Here is a 20,077-nt window from a genome sequence, read left to right as displayed (position 1 = left end):
TTTTCTTAACATAGTCTATTGTTTCCTTAAGCAATCAAGTTGGTTAAAGAACAAAAAAATTAGTGCTTTTATTTTGATATTCAGAAATTCTTTGTGGCTAAATGACAAACACATGTTATTTATCCCACTCCAAAGTATAAGTATAAAGTAAAACAATATAAAGTATAAGTAAATAGAATTTTTACCGATTAGTATGCACAATACGTGAATGCAGTGTTTAAGCAAAAATGGAGTGAACACCAAAGGCTACACAAACAAAAGTTACCAAATAGTAATCCACAGTTTAGGTCATCTAGTCAATTAATCTCAAGAAATAGTATTTCTACTACCAATGTGTTGCATAATTTGAATTAAGCATAACAAGTTTCAAACCTTCGTAATACTTATTCCACTGTTTCCAAAAGACGAAACAGCAGCATAAAAAAAAAAAAGTAGGGCCTGGAGACATGGCCCAATAGTTGAGAATACTTGCTACTCCTACAGAGAAATTGAACACAGTTACCAGAACCAGCTCATGCTTTATGGTTCACACTAGTCTGTAACTCTTTCTGGTTTCTGCAAGTGCCTATGTACATATCATAGAAACTCAGAACATACTTAAATACATAAATAAAATGCAATATTTAATAAACAAATAGGATAAATGCTGTTTTAGAACAAGTACAATTTATAGGCTTCTTATAAACTATATTAAAATTTTTTCTTTTTGTCTTCTTAAGTTTGGGGGTTTATTTTGATTTTTTTATTATTCTTTAATAGATTTTTTTACAGTCCAATTATTATCCCCCTCCCAGTCCACTCTCCAACAGTTCCTCATCCCATTCCTCTTCTCATGTCTCCAAAAGGATGTCCCCTGCCACTCCACTAGACCTTCCCCCTTCCTAGAATCTCAAAACTCTTGATGCTTCTTTTCTCACTGAGGCCAGACCAAGAAGTCCTCTGGTGTATAGTGTCAGGGACCTCATATCAGCTGGTGAATGCAGCCTGGTTGGTGGCTCAGTGTATGAGAGATCTCTGAGGTCCACGTTAGTTGAGACTGCGGGTTTCAACTATGGAATTGCCCTCCTCCTCAGCTTCTTCCAGGGTTTCTGTAATTCAACCACAGGGGTCCCTGCCCATTGGTTGGGTGTAAGTATCTGCATCTGACTCTTTCAGCTTCTTGTTGGGCCTCTCAGAGGACAGCTGTGCTAGGCTCCTGTCTCTAAGCACAACATAGCATCAGTAATAGTGTCAGACTTTGGAGCCTCCCCTAGAGCTGGATTCCAATTTGGGCCTGTCACTGGACCTCCTTACCCCCAGACTCTTCTCCATTTTTGTCCCTGCAGTGTGTTCTTTTAGACAGGGACAATTCTGGGTCAGAGCTTTTGACTGTGGATGGAAACCCCATCCCTCCACTTGATGTCCTGTCTCTCCACTGGACGGAGACTACAAGTTCCTTCTCCCCACAGTTGGGCATTTCAATTAAGGACTCTCCCTCTGAGTCCTGACAGTGTCTCACCTCCCAGGTCTCTGGTACATTCCAGAGGGTCCTCCCACATCCTGCCTTCTGAGGTTGCCTGTTTCCATTCATTCTGCTGCCCCTCAGGGCTTGACGACTGTTTCTTCCCTTCTACCCCAATACCTGATCTTTCCCCTCTGTGTACCCTCCCCTACCCAGGTCCCTATATCCCTCTGAAACCCCCTGCCCAATGTGATTGCTTTTCTTCTCCTCCCAAGTGGGATTCCCAAGGTATATACCAAGGTATCCTCAAGTGGGGCCTCCTGCTTATTAATTTTCTTGAGTTCTATGAATTGTATCCTGTATCTTGGTTATTCTCTAATATTTTTTGGCTAATAACAGCTTATTAGTGAGTATATACCATGCATGTCCTTTCGTGTCTGAGTTACCTCACTCAAGATGATTTTTTTTTCATCTGACAAATGTTTTTTTGTTTTTTTGTTTTTTTGTTTTTTGTTTTGTTTTGTTTTGTTTTGTTTTTTGAGACAGGGATTCTCTGTATAGCAACTGGCTGTCCTGGAACTTACTCTGTAGACCAGGCTGCCTTTGAACTCAGAAATCTGCCTGCCTCTACCTCCCAAGTGCTGCTGGGATTAAAGGCATGTACTACCACCACCCTGCTAGGATGATATTTTCTAATTCCATCAGTTTACCTGCAAAACTCAGTATGTCCTCATTCTTAATAGCTGGGTAGTATTTCATTATGTAAATGAACCACATTTTCTGTATCCATTATTTCATTGTGTGACATCTGGGTTGATTCCAGCTCTGGCTGTCACAAACAAGTCTGCTATGAACATATTAGAACACGTGCCCCTGTGGCATGGTGGGGCATCTTCTGGGTATGTTCCCAAGAGTGGTATAGCTGAGTCTTCAAGTAGATCTATTTCCAATTTTCTGAGGACCCTCTAGATTGATTTCTAATGTATTTTTACCAGTTTGCAATCCCAGCAGTAATGGAGGAGTGTTCCTCTTTCTCCACATCCTTGCCAACATGTGCTGTCACCTTAGTTTTCTATCTTAGCCATTCTAATTGGTGTAAGGTAGGCTCTCAGAGTCATTTTGATTTGCATTTCCCTGATGGCTAAGGACTTTGGACATTTCTTTAAGTGCTTCTAGTCCATTCAAGATTCCTCTGTTGTGAATTCTCTGTTTAGTTCTAAGCCTCATTTTTTGATTGGGTTCTTTGGTTTATGGAGGTCAGCTTCTTTAGTTCTTTATATATTTTGGATATTAGCCCTCTGTTGGATGTGGAGTTAGTGAATATTTTTTTCCCAATCTGTAGGTTGCTGATTTGTCCTATTGACTATGGTCCTTTGCCTTACAGAATATTTTCAGTTTTGTGAGATCCCATTTATCAGTTTTTGATCTTAGAGCCTGAGCCATTGGAGTTCTGTTGAGGAAGTTCCACCCTGTGCTAAGAAGTTTGAGGTTCTTTCCCACTTTCTCTTCCATTAGGTTCAGTATATCTGGTTTTATGTTGAAGTCATTTGTCCACTTGGACTTGAACTTTGTGAAAGGTGACAAATATGTATCTATTTTCATTTTCCTACATACAGAATCCCAGTTAAACCAGAACCATCTATTGAAGATGGTTTTTTTTTTCCATTGTATATTTTTGGCTTCTTTGTCAAAGACCAAGTGTCCATAAGTGTGTATTTTTATTTCTGGGTCTTAAGTTCTATTCCATTGATCAACCTATCAGCTATAGAATTTCTCTGGTAGAACTTTTGGGGTTGCTTATGTATACTATCATATCATCTACAAATTGTGATACCTTGACTTCTTCTTTGCCAATTTGTATGCCTAGACCTTTTTTTTTTGTCTTATTGCTCTAGATAGAACTTTGAGTACTATGTTGAATATATACGGGGAGAGTGAGCATCCTTGTCTTGTCCCTGGTTTTAGTGGGATTGCTTCAAGTATCTCTCCAGTTAATTTGATATTGACTATTGGTTTTCTGTATACTGCTTTTATTATGTCTAGTTATGGGCCTTGAATTCCTGATTTCCCTAATACTTTTAACATGACAGTATGTTCTATTTTGTATGTGTATGTGTATGTGTATGTCTATATGTATGGGTATGTGTATGCTGGTGTCTATTTTTTGCTTCTGTGTAGGCATGTATGTTTGAGTGTATGTATGCCTTTTTTATTGGACATTTATTTATTTACATTTCAAATGTTATCCCCTCTCCAGGTCTTCTCTCTGGAAACCCCCTATGCCATCCCCCCTCCCCTGACTCTATGAGGGTACTCCCGAAATAATTCACCCATTCCCACCTTCCTACTCTAGCATTCCCCTTCACTGGATATATATGTTCTGCATATATATGTATATGTATATATGTGTGTGTGTGTGTAGGTGTGCATGTATGTGTATATATATGAGTATGTGCATATAAATGTGGTTCAGTGTGTGTATATTTGTGTGTTTGTATAATTGTATGTTTGTATGTATGCATGGATACATATGTGTACATAAAAATAAAAAATAAAAGTAATATATATTATATATAATATATAGGAAATCAGATGAAATATAATTAATATTTGTGATCCTACAAATTGTAATTTTAAATCCTTCTCTTATGTAAATTAGGCTTGTGTTTAATAAAAGAGGCTCTCTGTCTCTCTCACTTTCAGTTCAAATTCATCCTTCACTTGGTAAGTATGATAAAAATGTTTCAGTAAGGTAATTCTGTACCTTGGCAAAAGCTGAAGCTGCAAATAAGTACAACACAAGCCTAATCTGTTCTGTTTATAGTCTCACTGTCACTTCAAGGTTTTTTGGAATGCCATATGGGTCTGTTGTTGCTTGGATGAAGCTGACAAACAAAGATGAACAAATACTGTGAAGGGGGTTCTAGAAAGGTGAATTAAGTTGGATGCAATATCAAGTGAATAATATGCATCATTCCTTTCAGAAAGTAATTAAGATTTGTTACATGTGAGAAAATATATTCCCAGATTACATTCCACAGGATAAACACGTCTGCTTGTATCTCCTTATTTCAGATCTCTCGTTCACATATGCTTTGTTTTCATAATAAATTAAAAACATAATCATGTTTCAAGGTTAGTGTCTTTTTCACAATTCTTAATTGATATTATACAAATACAGGAGTCATTCACTTTATTATTCCCTAAAGTAAAAGGGCAGAGAGATGGCTCAGTGGTTAAGAGCACTGACTGCTCTTGCAGAGGATATTGGTTCAATTCCTCAAACATACACAGAAATTCTCTACTTCTTATACTCCAGTTCCAGGGTATCTGATGCCGTCTTCTTGGCATTGGGGCCACCAAGCACATACATGGTATATAGATATCCATGCAGACAAAGCTAAAATACATATGAAATTTTAAAAAAATACTGAGTTCAATAACAATGTGGTAATTGACATGCCTAGATTTCGGTTTAACAATGGAGTATTTAAGTCAAGTAAACTGAGAATTTTCCAAACAAAATTTAATCCATACATAGAAAAGTTAAAAATAAAACAAAATAATAAAGTGACTTTAGAAATGCTTACTCCAAAGTGCATGTCCACAACAAGAGATAACCTAGTAAACATTCATGTAAACATACATTGCTGAAGTATGTCATACCACAGAGCACAGTTTAAGCAATGGGTAATTTTAATAATAAATATACACCTATATTTCATCCATTCAATAGAAGTAAAAGATAAATATGCATAAGAATGTTTTTACTGGCATTTGTTTATATGTTTTGGTATCATAAGCTATGGAGTTATATTAAGAAACATTTCCTATTTCTGAATCAACTACTATGGCAGATTGTTGGTCATTTGATCTTCATCAGCATTGAAAATATTTCTATGAATATATCAGTTCTTACTTGTAAAAATATTCTTGATTTCCAGATACATTTAGGTACAGTTTCTCTCTCATTTAGTGTAAGTCAATGAAGTTAATGGCAAAATCGTGTTTGAAAATTCCAGAGCTCAAGGTCAGAGGGTTGAAGTCATATCCCTTGTCATTACAGAGATAGAGGCCACAATTTGATTTTTAAAATCAAGATGTTACACTTTCTATAGATAACAGCTTTTGGCTTGTTTACACATTTTGGCTTGATCTCATTCAGTTACCTGAATCATATTTAAAAATAGGCATTAGTATACCAGTTTTGCAATGTTTTACTTTAATAGTTTGAGGAGAAAATTTTTATACTTGACCAAGATCCAATACTTGATGTCTAACTTCTCTGACAGTTTGGGATTGCATTTATCATTTTCTATTAGTTGTGTTCCAATCTCATGGATTTTATACTTCCTAAAACAATGTGTAAAATTAAATGCAGAGCTGTGTATCTCAGATCATTCTAACTTCAAGTTTATACTAGGACTCTACCAGAGTTTTTTGGTAAGGAGTGTCAACTGAGAATTCCAGGATACTATTTCTTAGATATATAAATGGCAAAAGTAAATAGCTAGTGAAAATGGCCATTTCTTTTTGACTCTTCCTTCGCATTCATTTTCTTTGGAGATAGTACAATACAGTAATCATTCTTTGTTTTAACCACTCAAGCATAGATTTTCCATTTGGTGAGCTTAAGGTGGGATGCGAATCTACAGTTTCCTAGTACATAAAATTTATTTGAAAGTTGATTAATTTCATCTACATTGATTAATCTCCAATAAATTTATGTAGACTTGTTTTATTAGAGATACATACAAACATACTAATTGAAGCATGGTTTTCAAATATCATTCTACAAATCAGAATTAATTTTGGCCTCCATATATTGTGTGTGAAGTTTTTCAGGAATTTTGAATATGAGGTAAATCTGTTCACTGCACCCTGCCTGCCTTCATCCACAGACTTTAAAGATTTAACTTCTAATATACATGAATCTCTGTTAACCAGCATATTATCAGAAAGTTTGAATTAGCTATGATTACATTAAGCATTTGCCCAGTACAAAATGGCTTCAACCCCTGAAGACTTGTAAATATGGCCTTACTTAGAGAAAGACTTTGAAGATGTAACCAAGATAAGGATCTGCCGATATAGATCTCAATTACAGAATGGACTCCAAGAGCAATCACAAATGGTCTTAGAAAGGTAGTCAGAAGGAAATGTGATACAGAAAGGGGAAGAACAAAGGATTATGAACACAGAGATTAGAGCAATGTAGCCACAAACTAGTGAATAGAAGCAGCTTCCAGAATGTAGAAATAGCAAAAGACAGATCCTTTCCTAGAGTCAGTGAACGTGTCTTGGCTGACACCTTGGCTTTGCCCAGTGATGCCGATGTGGCGTCTGCCTCCAGGGTTGTGTTAGAATCACTCTCTTCACTTTAAAGCTCCAAGTTCAGTAGTAGCCTTTTATAATCACTTGAAAAAGCCAGCGAGTCTTCTTTACACTCATAGTGGTGTAATTCTCTTGCACAAATATAATTATGAGAAAATCAAAATCCAGAAGACCATCATTGCATAGCTTTTCAATAGCATTTTACATTCACTTTGGAAGTAACTAGCAGAATTCTGATTTTACAATGCATTATTTATAGTGATTGAAAATTGAAAAAATGATACAATTTAGGAATTTACAGATGCGTGTATGAGTCCTTGAAAAGTTAGATGAGAAATAAAGGAAATGACTGTTCTATTCATTGACTTAATTGCCGAGTAAGTAAAGACCAAATATTTAAATTATAGGCATAGATGAAAGGGAAAAAAATCACAGGTAAGTGATTTTTTAGATCAGATCTTCAACATTATCAAAGAAGAAAACTTGCCCAAGTTAATGAAACTCGCATTCATAAAGATTCATGAGCCTCACAAAACCCCATAGACAGCACCACAAATGAAACAATCCATGGCATGTTGTATTTAAAACAACAAACGAACAGAATAGAGAGAGGGTACTAAATGCTACAAGAGAAAACAAGGTCAAGTATCATGTATAAATAAACCTTATTAGAAGAAAACTGAGTTACCAAAGAAAAATTTAAAAGCTAGAACAGCTAGAAGGATTGTCCTCTGTAAGACCAGCCCTAACTATTGTATAAAACACTGCTATAGTTAAAGGAGAAAGAAAAACTTTCTATCACAGGGATCAACTATTAAAAAAAAACTGGATATCATAAGAAAATTATTGGAATGTTACCACTGATTAAGCACATAATATAGATAATTAACTGAGTACTTTGGAGTATGTAGTTCATCCTTTCCCAAAGGAGACACATTTCAAAACCCACAGTGTATTCATGAATGGACCCACCAAACCTTATGGAGCACTGCTTTTCTCTTTACTTATATACTAATGATATAATTTACCAATTATGTACTGCAAGACATTGTCACAATAGCTCATTATAAGATGAGTTATTATAATGTAGATACGAAATTTCTATGTGAATGTGGCTTTCTCCCTTAATATCTTACTTTAATATACTGGATATACATTTGGTAACAATATGAACTAGTAACAATGTTTAGACCTATGTATTGCAGGGAATGAAGTAGGCATTATGGTATTATGCCTGCAATTTATGCACCAAAAAGGATCAGTCATTTCCTTTGAAAGATCATGAATTATAAAACCATGACCATGCCAATGGTTGTATGAGATCAGTAAGTAGCAATGATGGTTGAAAAGGATGTACTTCCTTTCTTTTTGTAATCCTAATCTTTTGAACTAACATAGTTGGAAGCTGTTCTCTATATTCATCAAAGGACTGCTGTGGGGATGAGAATGACTTACTGATTATATTTTTTATTAGATATTTTCTTTATTTACATGTCATATGATATCTCCTTTCCCAGTTTCCCCTCCGAAAAATAAAATAAAATTAAATTAAAAACAAAAAACAACAACAAAAAAAACCTGTCCCCTTCCTCCTCCCACTGCTCACCAACCCACCCTTCCTGTTTCCTGGCCCTGGCATTCCTCTACACTGGGGCATAGAACCTTCACAGAGCCAAGGGCCTCTCCTCCCATTGATGACTGACTAGGCCATCCTCTGTGATACATATGCTGCTGGAGCCATTAGTCCCAACATGTGTACTCTTTGCTTGGTGGTATAGTCCCTGGGAGCTCTGAGGGTACTAGTTAGTTCATATTGTTGATCATCCTAAGGAAACCCTTTAGCTCCTTGGGTCCTTTCCTAGCTCCTTCATTGGGTACCCAGGGCTCAGTCCAATGGATGGTTCTGAGCCTCTACTTCTGTATTAGTTAGGTACTGTTAGAGCCTCTCAGGAGATAGCAATATAAGGCTGCTGTCAGCCAGCACTTGAAAGCATCCACAATAGTGTCTGGATTTGATGACTGAATATGGGAAGTATTCACAGGTGGAGCAGTCTCTGAATTGTCTTTCCTTCTGTCTCTGCTCCATAGTTTGTCTCTGCAACTCCTTCCATGGATATTTTGTTCCCCCTTTTAAGAAAGAACAAAGTGTCCACACTTTGGTCTTCCTTCTTCTTGAGTTTCTTCTAGTTTGTGGATTGTACTTTGTGTATTCTGACCTTCTGGTTTAATATCCACTTATCAGAGAGAGCACACGATGTATGTTCTTTTGTGATTGGGTTGCCTCATTCAGGGTGATATTCTCCAGATCCATCCATTTTCCTAAGAATTTCATAAATTCATTGTTTTTAATAGCTGAGTATTATTCCATTGTGTAGATGTACCCAATTTTCTTTATCCATTCCTCTGTTGAGGGACATCTGGGTGGTTTCCAGTTTCTGGATATTATGAATAAGGCTGATATGAAGGTAGTAGAGTATGTGTCCTTATTACATGTTGGAGCATCTTCTGGGTATATGCCCAGGAGTGGTATGGCTAGGTCCTCTGGTAGTACTATGTTCAATTGCCAGAGGAAATGCCAAACTGATTTCCAGAGTGGTTGTACCAGCTTGCAATCCCACCAGAAATGAAGGAGTATTCCTCTTTCTCCACAACCTCTCCAGCATCTGCTGTCACCTGAGGGTTTTTGTTTGTTTGTTTGTTTTGTTTTGTTTTGTTTTGTTTTGTTTTTGCCATTCTGAATGGTGTAAGGTAGAATCTCAGGGTTGTTTTGATTGGCATTTCCCTGATGACTAAGGATGTTGAACATTTCTTTAGGTGCTTCTCAGCCATTCGAAATTCGTCAGTTGAGAATTCTTTGTTTAGCTCTGTACCCCATTTTTAATAGGGTTAATTGGTTTTCTGGAGTCTAACTTCTTGAGTTCTTTGTATACATTGGATATTAGCCCTCTATCAGATATAGGGTTGGTACAGATCTTTTCCCAATCTGTCGGTTGCCATTTTGTCCTATTGACAGTTTCTTTTGCCTTACAGAAGCTTTGTAATTTTATGAGGTCCCATTTGTCAATTCTTAATCTTAGAGCAATAAGCTATTGGTGTTCTGCTCAGGAAAATTTCCCCTGTGCTCAAGGATCTTCCACACTTTCTTTTCTATTAGTTTTAGTGTATCTGGTTTTATATAGAGGTCCTTGGTCCACTTGGACTTGAGCTTTGTACAAGGGGATAAGAATGGATCAATTTGCATTCTTTTACATGCTAACTGCCTATTGAGCCAGTACCATTTGTTGAAAATGCTGTCTTTTGTTTTCCACTGGATTGTTTTAGCTCCTTTGTCAAAGATCAAGTGACAATAGGTGTGTGCATTCATTTCTGGGTATTCAGTGACCCACCTGCCTGTCACTGTACCAACACCATGCAATTTTTTATTACAATTCCTCTGTCGTACAGCTTAAAGTCAGGGATGGTGATTCCACCAGAGGTTCTTTTATTGTGTAGAATAGTTTTTGCTCTCCCAGGTTTTTTGTTATTCCAGATGAATTTGCAAATTGCTCTTTCTAAGTCTGTGAAGAATTGAATTGGAATTTTGGTGGGGATTGCATTGAATGTGTACATTGCTTTTGGCAAGATGGCCATTTTTACTATTTAATCCTGCCAATCCACGAGCATGGGATATCTTTCCATATTCTAAGAACTTCTTGGATTTCCTTCTTCAGAGACTTGAAGTTCTAGTCATACAGATCTTTTATTTTGCTTAGTTAGAGTCACACCAAGGTTTTTTATATTATTTGCGACTATTGTGAAGGGTGTTGTTTCCCTAATCTCTTTCTCAGCCTGTTTATCCTTTGTATAGAGGAAGGCCACTGATTTGCTTGAGTTAATTTTATATCCAGCCAATTTGCTGAAGTTGTTTGCCAGGTTTAGGAGCTCTCTGGTGGAATTTTTGGGGTCACTTAATTATACTATCATATCATCAGCAAATAGTGATAATTTGAATTCTTCCTTTCCAATTTGTACATTTTAATATCCTTTTGTTTTTTAATTGCTCTGGCTAGGACTTCAAATGCAATATTTAATAGGTAGGGAGAGATTGGCAACCTCATTTTTATTAAACTCTAGAAGGTCTTTAATTTCTTTCTTTATTCCTTCCTTGACCAAATTATCATTGAGTAGAGTGTTGTTAAGCTTCCACGTGTATGTGGGCATTCTATTGTTTATGTTGTAACTGAGAAGCTGCCTTAGTCCATGGTGATCTGATAGGATACAAGGAATTATTTCAATCTTCTTGTATCTGTTGAGGCCTGATTTGTGACCAATTATATGGTCAATTTTAGAGAAGGTACCATGAGGTGCTGAAAAGAAGGTATATCCTTTTGTTTTAGGATAAAAAGTTCTACAGATATCTGTTAAATCCATCTGTTTCATAACTTCTGTTAGTATCACTGTGTCTTTATTTAGTTTCTGTTTCCATGATCTGTCCATTGCAGAGAGTGGGGTGTTGAAATCTCCCACTATTATTGTGTGTGGTACAATGTGTGCTTTGAGCTTTAGTAAAGTTTCTTTTATGAATGTAGATGCCCTTGCACTTGGAGTGTAGAGGTTCAGAATTGAGAGTTCATCTTGGTAGATCATAACTTTGATGAGTATGAAATGTCCCTCCTTATCTTTTTTGATCACTTTAGGTTGAAAGCCGATTTTATTCAATATTAGAATGGCTACTCCAACTATTTTCTTGGAACCATTAGCTTGGAAAATTGTTTTTCAGCCTTTTATTTTGAGGTATTGTTTGTCTTTGTCACTGAGGTAGGTTTCCTGTATGGAACAAAATATTGAGTCCTCTTTACATATCCAGTCTGATAGTCTATGTCTTTTTATTAGGGAATTGATGTCCATTGATATTAATAGATATTAAGGAAAAGTAATTGTTACTTTCTGTTATTTTTGTTGTTAGAGTTGGAATTCTGTTCATGTTGCTATCTTCTTTTAGTTTTGTTGGAAGATTATTTTTTGCTTTTTCTAGGATGTAGTTTCCTTTCTTGTGTTGGAATTTTCCATTTATTATCCTTTGAAGGGCTGGATTTGTGGAAATATATTGTGTAAACTTGGTTTTGTCATGGAATACTTTGTTTTCTCCATCTCTGTAATTGAGAGTTTTATTGGGTATAGTAGCCTGGCCAGGCATTTGTGTTCTCTTAGGGTCTGTATGACATCAGCCCAGGATCTTCTAGCTTTCATAGTCTCTGGCGAGAAGTCTGGTGTAATTCTGATTGGTTTGACTTTATATGTTACTTGACCTTTTTCCCTCATTGCTTTTAACATTCTTCCTTTGTTTTGTGCATTTGGTGTTTTGACAATTATGTGACAGGAGGAATTTCTTTTCTGGTCCAGTCTATTTGTAATTCTGTTGGCTTCTTATACGTTCACAGGCATCTCTTTCTTTAGGTTAGGAAAGTTTTCTTCTATAATTTTGTTGAAGATATTTACTGGCTTTTTAAGTTGGAGGTCTTCACTCTCTTTTATATGTATTATCCTTAGGTTTGGTCTTCTCATTGTGTCTGGATTTCTTGGATGTTTTGGGTTTGGATCTTTTTGCATTTTGTGTTTTCTTTGACTGTTGTGTCAATGTTTTCTATGGTATCTTCTGCACCTGAGATTCTTTCTTCTATCTCTTGTATTCTGTTGGTGATGCTTGCATCTATGGTTTCTGACTTCTTTCCTAAGATTTCTATCTTCAGAGTTGTCTCTTTTTGTGATTTCTTAACTGTTTCTACTTCCATTTTTAAGTCCTGGATGGTTTTGTTCAATTCCTTCACCTGTTTGGTTGTACTTTCCTGTAATTCTTTAAGGGATTTTTGTGTTTCCTCTTTAAGGGCATGAACCTGTTTACCTTTGTTCTCCTGTATTTCTTAAGGGAATTATTCATGTCCTTCTTAAATTTTCTATCACCATCATGAGATATGATTTTAGATCCAAATCTTGCTTTTCTGGTGTTTTTAGATATCCAAGACTTGCTGTGGTGGGAGTTCTTTGTTCTGATGAAGCCAAGTAGTCTTGCTTTCTGTTGGTAAGATTCTTGAATTTGCCTTTCACTATCTCTGATGTTAGATGTTCTTGTTGTCTCTGGCTGGAGCTTGTTCCTCCTGTGGGTCTGTAAGCCTGTGTCAGCACTTCTGGAAGATCAGCTCTTGTCTGGTAAGACCAGGGCTGTGGATTAACTGTTCCTCCTGAGTCCCTGGGTCAGAGCACTTCCTGGAGCTATTTCTCTCCTTGTGGGGGTGGGGGTGGGGAAGGGGCAGAGAGGGCTGTGGATCTGTCCTCCCTCGTATGTGTAGATGGACATAGAAAGGATACTATCCCAACTGCCCTGCCAATTCTGAGGCCTGCCATCTTACTGATTATAAAGTAGTTGTAATGCAGTATTCTTCCCAAACAGCATGCCCCATAGTGCTATATTAAATACTTGTGGCATTTTAAACACTCTGAAACCTACAGCAATGTTACTTGTTTTATTTTAGTTATTCATTTTCCTCTTCCTCCTCTTTCTCCGTAGAAATAATACTTCATTTGATGACACTTCCCTATGGCCTTTACTGTGTCTATTCACAATTTATCAAGCATGATGGCAAACTCTTCTTCATCTATTTGTCTTCTTCTTTAAATGGTTTGGTCAACTTCTCCATCAATCCCATAAAACATTTAAGATCACTGATGATTTCTCCAATCTTTATATTTACAGTCCCTAATTTTTATCAGCCACAATACCTGTTTTTCAGCACCATATCCTTTCTTATCAGAGCTCATATCAACTGCTCATCCAATGAAATTATAGTATTATTAAGACCAAGTCAAGGATAAGGTGCTCTGAGAATGGGACTCAGTGAGAGATGGTACATGGAAACAAAGATACATCATCCTTTTGACCAGATGGCATATTGGTAGATGCATTACCCGATAATAGGATTTTAACTATGCAGTCTTTCTTTTCCAGGATTTTTTCTGTCCAGGAAAGAAAGATTATTGTTATTGAGAAGAGCCTATGACTGTGATCTAGAATTTTTATGTGGTCAGAAAATGAGCAGATGGTATTTCATGTTGTTTAGGTCGTAAGATTTTCACCTTTATATACCATACCTTATTTTGTCATGCTGATACATAAAACTGAAGAAAACCTTTCTGTTGTGTCCTGCCATCTCTTTGTTCTATTCTACCAGAAGCGTTTACCCTCGCTGCAATTGAAGACTGAATATGAATGCTAACATTCTTTATTACTTTCTCCACTTAAGAGAGAGATATGCAGTTCCTTCACAATTGGAAGATACAACCTGTACAATAATTTTAGTACATTGTAGTCCATATGAATTCTCATATCTTTATAATGATCATGTTTTTGAGTAAATGGCTTGGTGTCACTTCTTTGAGACAATTCTTTGTTGTCCTATGGGCTCTACTTTCTAGGGACTGTTGCCAATAATAGATTATATCTTCAGTTTATGTCTTATATATACTCATTTAATACCATTTTCATTTTTACTGTAATATTACTACATATTATGGGTTTAATGTTGGCATCCTTGGATACAAGTATAAAAGGAGAGCAGCCTTGCCCATCTTTTAAAATTTCACATTTAGAAGATTAACTTTAATTATAGATCTTAGCAACATCAGAACATTTTCTTCCCTTTAAACTGAGAACCATTATTTGTAATTTTACCTGAATAATTTTTAAAAGATGATCACCAGAAAACAGTGTGTAGTCATGTTATAAAGACTGATGAGAATGTAAAGAATGAAAATCTCTTGGGCAAAAATTTGCAAAATTTGTTAACAAAGCAACAGCAAATCAAATTTTAAATTATTTTAAAAAATAATATTTGGATGAAATGAAATATATCACAGAAACAGCAATAGAGATAAAATAACATGGAGTGGATTCTACCATATCACAGGTCTCACAAAAGAAAAACTGTAATATGTGCAAAACTCCTGTTCTACAAACCTTACATTTTTATTTGTGGTTAAAATGCTTATAAAGACGAACAAGGGAAACCCCTGCAGTCTGGAACGGGGCTCATCAAAAGAACAATAGATGATTCGCCCAATAAGATAAGACAGTGTTTCCACCCTGTACTGAGTTAGGTAGTCATAGAACAGGATAGATAACTAAGGGAATAGAAACTGGAAAAACACAGATCTTTTTAAGATTGTCAGACTGAAGCTCCAATATGTCTTTTCCTTATTATACAGAGCTTATCCATAGTGATTTTGGTTTGAAATGTTGCAAGAATGATATCACCCAAATAGAGCATATCTTCAAGGCTTGGGTAAGTGCTTGAAGCTCCTTTTTCTTTTCTTTTTTGGCTTTTTGAGACAGGGTTTCTCTGTGTAGCCCTGGCTGTCCTGGAACTCACTCTGTAGACCAGGCTGGCCTTGAAGTCAGAAATCTGCCTGCCTCTGCCTCCCAAGTGCTGGGATTAAAGGCGTGCACCACCAACACCCGGCTTTGAAGCTCCTTCTTATTGGAGTCTCAGCTGTGTCTGCTGTCTGAGGAACTGCCTTGCAAGCTGCTCCTTTGTGCCTTCTCTTTGCTAGAGGCTCAGAGTACATCTGGATTCAGAACTCATCTGGACTACATTCAAATCCAATGGTACTTCTGGAGAAGTGAGACAGTCCGTGCTTTGTTGTTATCTTGTGTGTAGGTGGGGTGTTGAGTTTGTTTGTTTTATTTTTATTTTATGTCCTCAGGAAAGGGGCGGTACCACATGACAACCTTCCCAAGTCTCACCAACACACCCTCCCTTTTTGTCTCACAGAGAACGTTTGCTACTCTGTATTGTAAACTGGGAACCCAAAGTGGGCACATTTAAAATCTCACTTTACTACCATTGGAGGAAGGGAAATCATCTGTGAGAGGCAGACTTATATATTAAAATTTAAAAACTGAATAATGCAAACGTTTAGGAGCATTTCATTTGTTCAGCGTGCAGCAGTTTCAGTTGGTTTATGTCAGCCACTGTTGTTCACCTTTGACCTATGCCAACTGAGTTCAATAATGGTGACAAAAGAAATACTTTCAGTAGTTTTGAAACTTGAACTACTCCTATGGCCCTATAGCACTAATTTCCAATTGAGTATGATTGGTGCAGAAAGCATATTATTTATAATATTTTTCAACTTAGTAATTCTAATCTTTTATTCTTTTTCTCCTGTCTAGTGGACCACATAAAAAGCAAAAACAGAACAGAACAAAAAAAAAACTTCTTTCCATAAAAAGATATATTGATTTTTATTTTCATTGGGCATCTCTATTCCAATTGTATGCAAGATACTAGTTATTAGGAAGACATAAGAAACACAGGATATATATGTATATATGTATATTATTGTATATCAGAAAAATATATTTAATAATCTGGTCTTCCAAAGTTTCACAAAAAACAAGAAACTCTTGCTGCTTGATTGCTTTAGAAATCAGAGTGAGCAAAATAGTATCGGTTTCTCCAATCACTGATATACTCAGTAAAGATACGTCTCAAAGGATATTCAAGAGTACATTGCAGTCTGAGTACCTCTAGGTACCATGTTTCACAGAATATCTCTAGCACTACTTCATCTTGTATAGTTAAAGCCTGTGTGCACTGATAGTAACTCCATCTTCTGCCTCTCCAGCACTTCTCTCACAAGTGTCATTGCTGGACTCAGCTCTTCTAGGCTGCTCACATAATTAGAGTCCTGCAGAATCTCCTTTATGACCCAGTTACTTCATCTAGCATGATAGCAACCATGCTATATGATTTGACTCTTATGACAGGACCGTCTTCTCTCTGAAGGATGACCAGTATCCTATTTTGTGTATATATCACACTTTTATCTATATATTCAAGCATTTATGAACATTGTTTCTTCCTCTTGGCCATTGTGGGTAATGCTGTAATGGAGAGTAACAATGTAATTTTACATGTCTTGTGAAATGCCCAGATGTATCCCAACTGGGTACTGACACTTAGCTCAGTTAGGAGGATGCATAGAGACTGGTTTGAGCTCGAGCACTGCATATAGAAAACTGAGGAGGAGGGGATCAACAGTTTAAGTTCATCTTCATGAGAAGGTAGAGACTAATTTGTAATAATCAAATAATTAAACATATATGCCTTTGTTTTAAAATTATAGATATTTTACAATGTATACCATTGTGAAACTACTACCACTATCAAGATATATAATACTTACAACCCTCAAAACTTCCTGCTTCATGCTTCTGGAACCATGTACTTCCATGTTGTCCTTCACTGAAAACCATCATGCTATACTGCAATTTTATCTTTTTAGTTCTATCAACTAAGCATAATGTCTTAGAGCTTTACTCATAGTTCATCTCTTTGTTCTATAACATTGTGGCATAGAAATATACCACCTTTTAAAATCCTTATATGTATGTGAATTATTATGTATGTCACTATAGACATTCACATGCCATGTTCTATAGGTCGAGGTCAGAGGTCCACTTTGGGTTTTGGTTTTTTGCCTCCCCCACCCCCCGCTTTTTTGAGATAGGATCACATTTTATCCAGTGCAAATGTCAGGTTTGCTCGTCCAGAAGCTGTCATTGTTTCTTCTGTCTCCATATCCCATCTTCCATTGACCACTGGGCTTATAAATTCACTTTACCACATCTGGCTTACTGAAGAGTTGAGAAAGTGGATCAGGTCACCAGATGAGCCTGGCAGACCCTATGTGACTAAACAATCTCCCAGCACACTCACTCCCCCTTCTGCTCTTTTATTCACGGTGAGGTATATGAAATGTTTCCAGATTTGGAAACTGCTATTCAAGGTGCTGAAAACATTTGTTGATAGGTTTCCATTTCCTTATAGCAAATATGCAAATTTTGGATGCAGCAATAGACATTTATATCTATTTTTTAGAAAATTGAAGACTGTTATTTGACTCAAGCACATCATTTCACCTTCCTTGAAACAAATTTTGTAGGTTTCAACTGTGTTGCTTCCTCATCAGAATTTGGTATCAGTTTTTTTTCCATTCTTATAAAGCTGTAGTGGTACCATTTCAGTTTTAATTTGTACTCCCCAGTGATGCTAAACTGATGCTGTGACCTCAGACATCCTGTCATTTGTTTATTCTCAACTTTGTTTCTTCTTTGGCGAAATGTACATATAGTCCCGTGGCCATTTCTTTTTAATTTTAGATTAATTGTTATTTTTCTGATTAAAAATAATTGCAGTGATCTCTTAGTATATTCTACATACATTTTTGATATATCTTTTCTTAATATATTCTCATGGACTGTAGCTTTTAATTTTAATTTTTAGAAATTATTTCAGTGTGATAAAATATTTTAATACAAATTAATCCCAATCTAACAATACCTTCCATCAATGGGATATATTTTTGTGTAATCTCTAAAACTTTAAGTCTAAATCATGATACTTTCTGTTTTTTTAGTCTAAAAGGTGTATATTATCACATCTTTAAACCCACTGTTATTTAAAATACATTAATGAATAAATCTATATATATATATATATGTGTTTATATAAACTATTCCTTCAAAATGTATACTTTTATATATACATGAATAATTTACCAAAGTACAACATGCTAATGTTTCATCAAAACCTCTTTCAAGAATGCTAGATCTCTGTCTGTCACCTCTAGAGAAATGCAACTGGCTCAGAATTTACAAGGAACAAAAAACATATTGCATTTCTCAATCCACAGACATATTTTTATATGCTGACATTTCAAATTATGCTGAGGAAGAATTTGTTGCATTTTAATATTTATATTACAGTATTTTCTGTTCTTTCTTATGTCATGATGTGGCTTGTTTAATTTCATTATATAATCCATGAACTTGGAGAACACAAACGGTGATTTTTTTTGCTGTCCTGCAGAAAAGTACAGGGTGCCTAAGGCCTGCAGCAGTCATTGCTGTGGACTCCTCTGTAAAAGGGAGCTAAGTGAAACCAAAGCGCTAAGGCCTGCAGCAGTCATTGCTGTGGACTCCACTGTAAAAGGGAGCTAAGTGAAACCAAAGCTTGCTCGGTGTAAAGAGGCTACCTGGAACAAATCCAGACCTGCCTAATCAAACTAGCAATTCTGCATACTGCTTCTGCTTGAGACTGCTTCCAGTGCAGAATATACCCTAAGTCAAGTAGGAGTGATAGCCATCTTTCCTCTCCCTGGATCTGCTCAGAATTCCTTTTCTTAAGCACACATCTTAGAACTTTTAAAAGGTATTTTTGCTCTCCTATAGCAAAGATTGCTTTTGATCAGTAAAATTAATAATAATGAAAAGATCCTTTACTTTATTAACCAGTATTATTGAAGAGAAAGTAAGACGTTTATAATCTCCAATGATTTTTTCCAAAATATTTTTAAACTAAATTTAAAAAGAGCTTTAATAGTCCTATATTAATGTGAAGCAAGCTTTATACTTAGATCAGTATTAAAATTGCTTAAATAATTTTAGATTTTTTCACTTTAGATTTAAGTTCATTATTGCAATTAGATGAGATTTGTCATTCAATACTATCATCCTTTTAAAAAATTACTCATAGTTGTTTTACATTACTGTAGCAAAACATCTTACATAATCATATTTTTAAAAATTACTCTGTATCAATCTGTCCTCTAAGTTTATATATGCATACCATAGATTAGTGACGGTATGAGATTTACCAGAGAAATCTTTGGACTGTGAACAGCAGTTATGACTGCATCTCACAACAGGTCCGAATATAGAGACTGTATCTACAGTGTGCTCAGTCACAATGTAACATTGATGCTATGTCCTTTTTCACAAAGGCCAAGGACCTTTGTCAAAGAGAGGATGTGGGGCAGTGTGGGGCCGTGATCTGCTCAGGTAACTTAGGCTCAGTCGAGTATTTGGCTTTGAGCCCTGGAGCCCCTGCAGACAATTTCTGCTTGCAGAAGGCAGAAGGAGCTTGGCCATAACTCCTGAGTCTTTGTTTCCTGTTTCAGTCACAACCCTTCACAGCTGTCCCTGCAGGAGATGTGTGCTCTGTCAGGTACACAATGCCCCAAGCTCCCAGCATTCTAGCTGGACCCTATCCCCAGTCATGTGACCAGAAGCCAGACATGCCACGCCCCATACAATGTAAGGGGCAGTTTGCTCTTTGTCCCTGCTCTCCCTCTCTTGTCTCTCCCCTTTCTTGCTCTTTGTTCCTCTCTTGCTTTCTTCCTTTCCTTCTCTCTACTTGACCGGCCTATTTTCTCTTTCCTACAATAAAATATTTCATTTATACATTGCCTCCTTTTTTTTTTTTT

The sequence above is a fragment of the Mastomys coucha genome, unplaced genomic scaffold (genome assembly GCF_008632895.1).
Source record: "Mastomys coucha isolate ucsf_1 unplaced genomic scaffold, UCSF_Mcou_1 pScaffold3, whole genome shotgun sequence".
NCBI classification, from domain to species: Eukaryota; Metazoa; Chordata; class Mammalia; order Rodentia; family Muridae; genus Mastomys; species Mastomys coucha.
The sequence above is the reverse complement of the archived record's forward strand: the minus strand, read 5'-3'. Positions refer to the sequence as shown.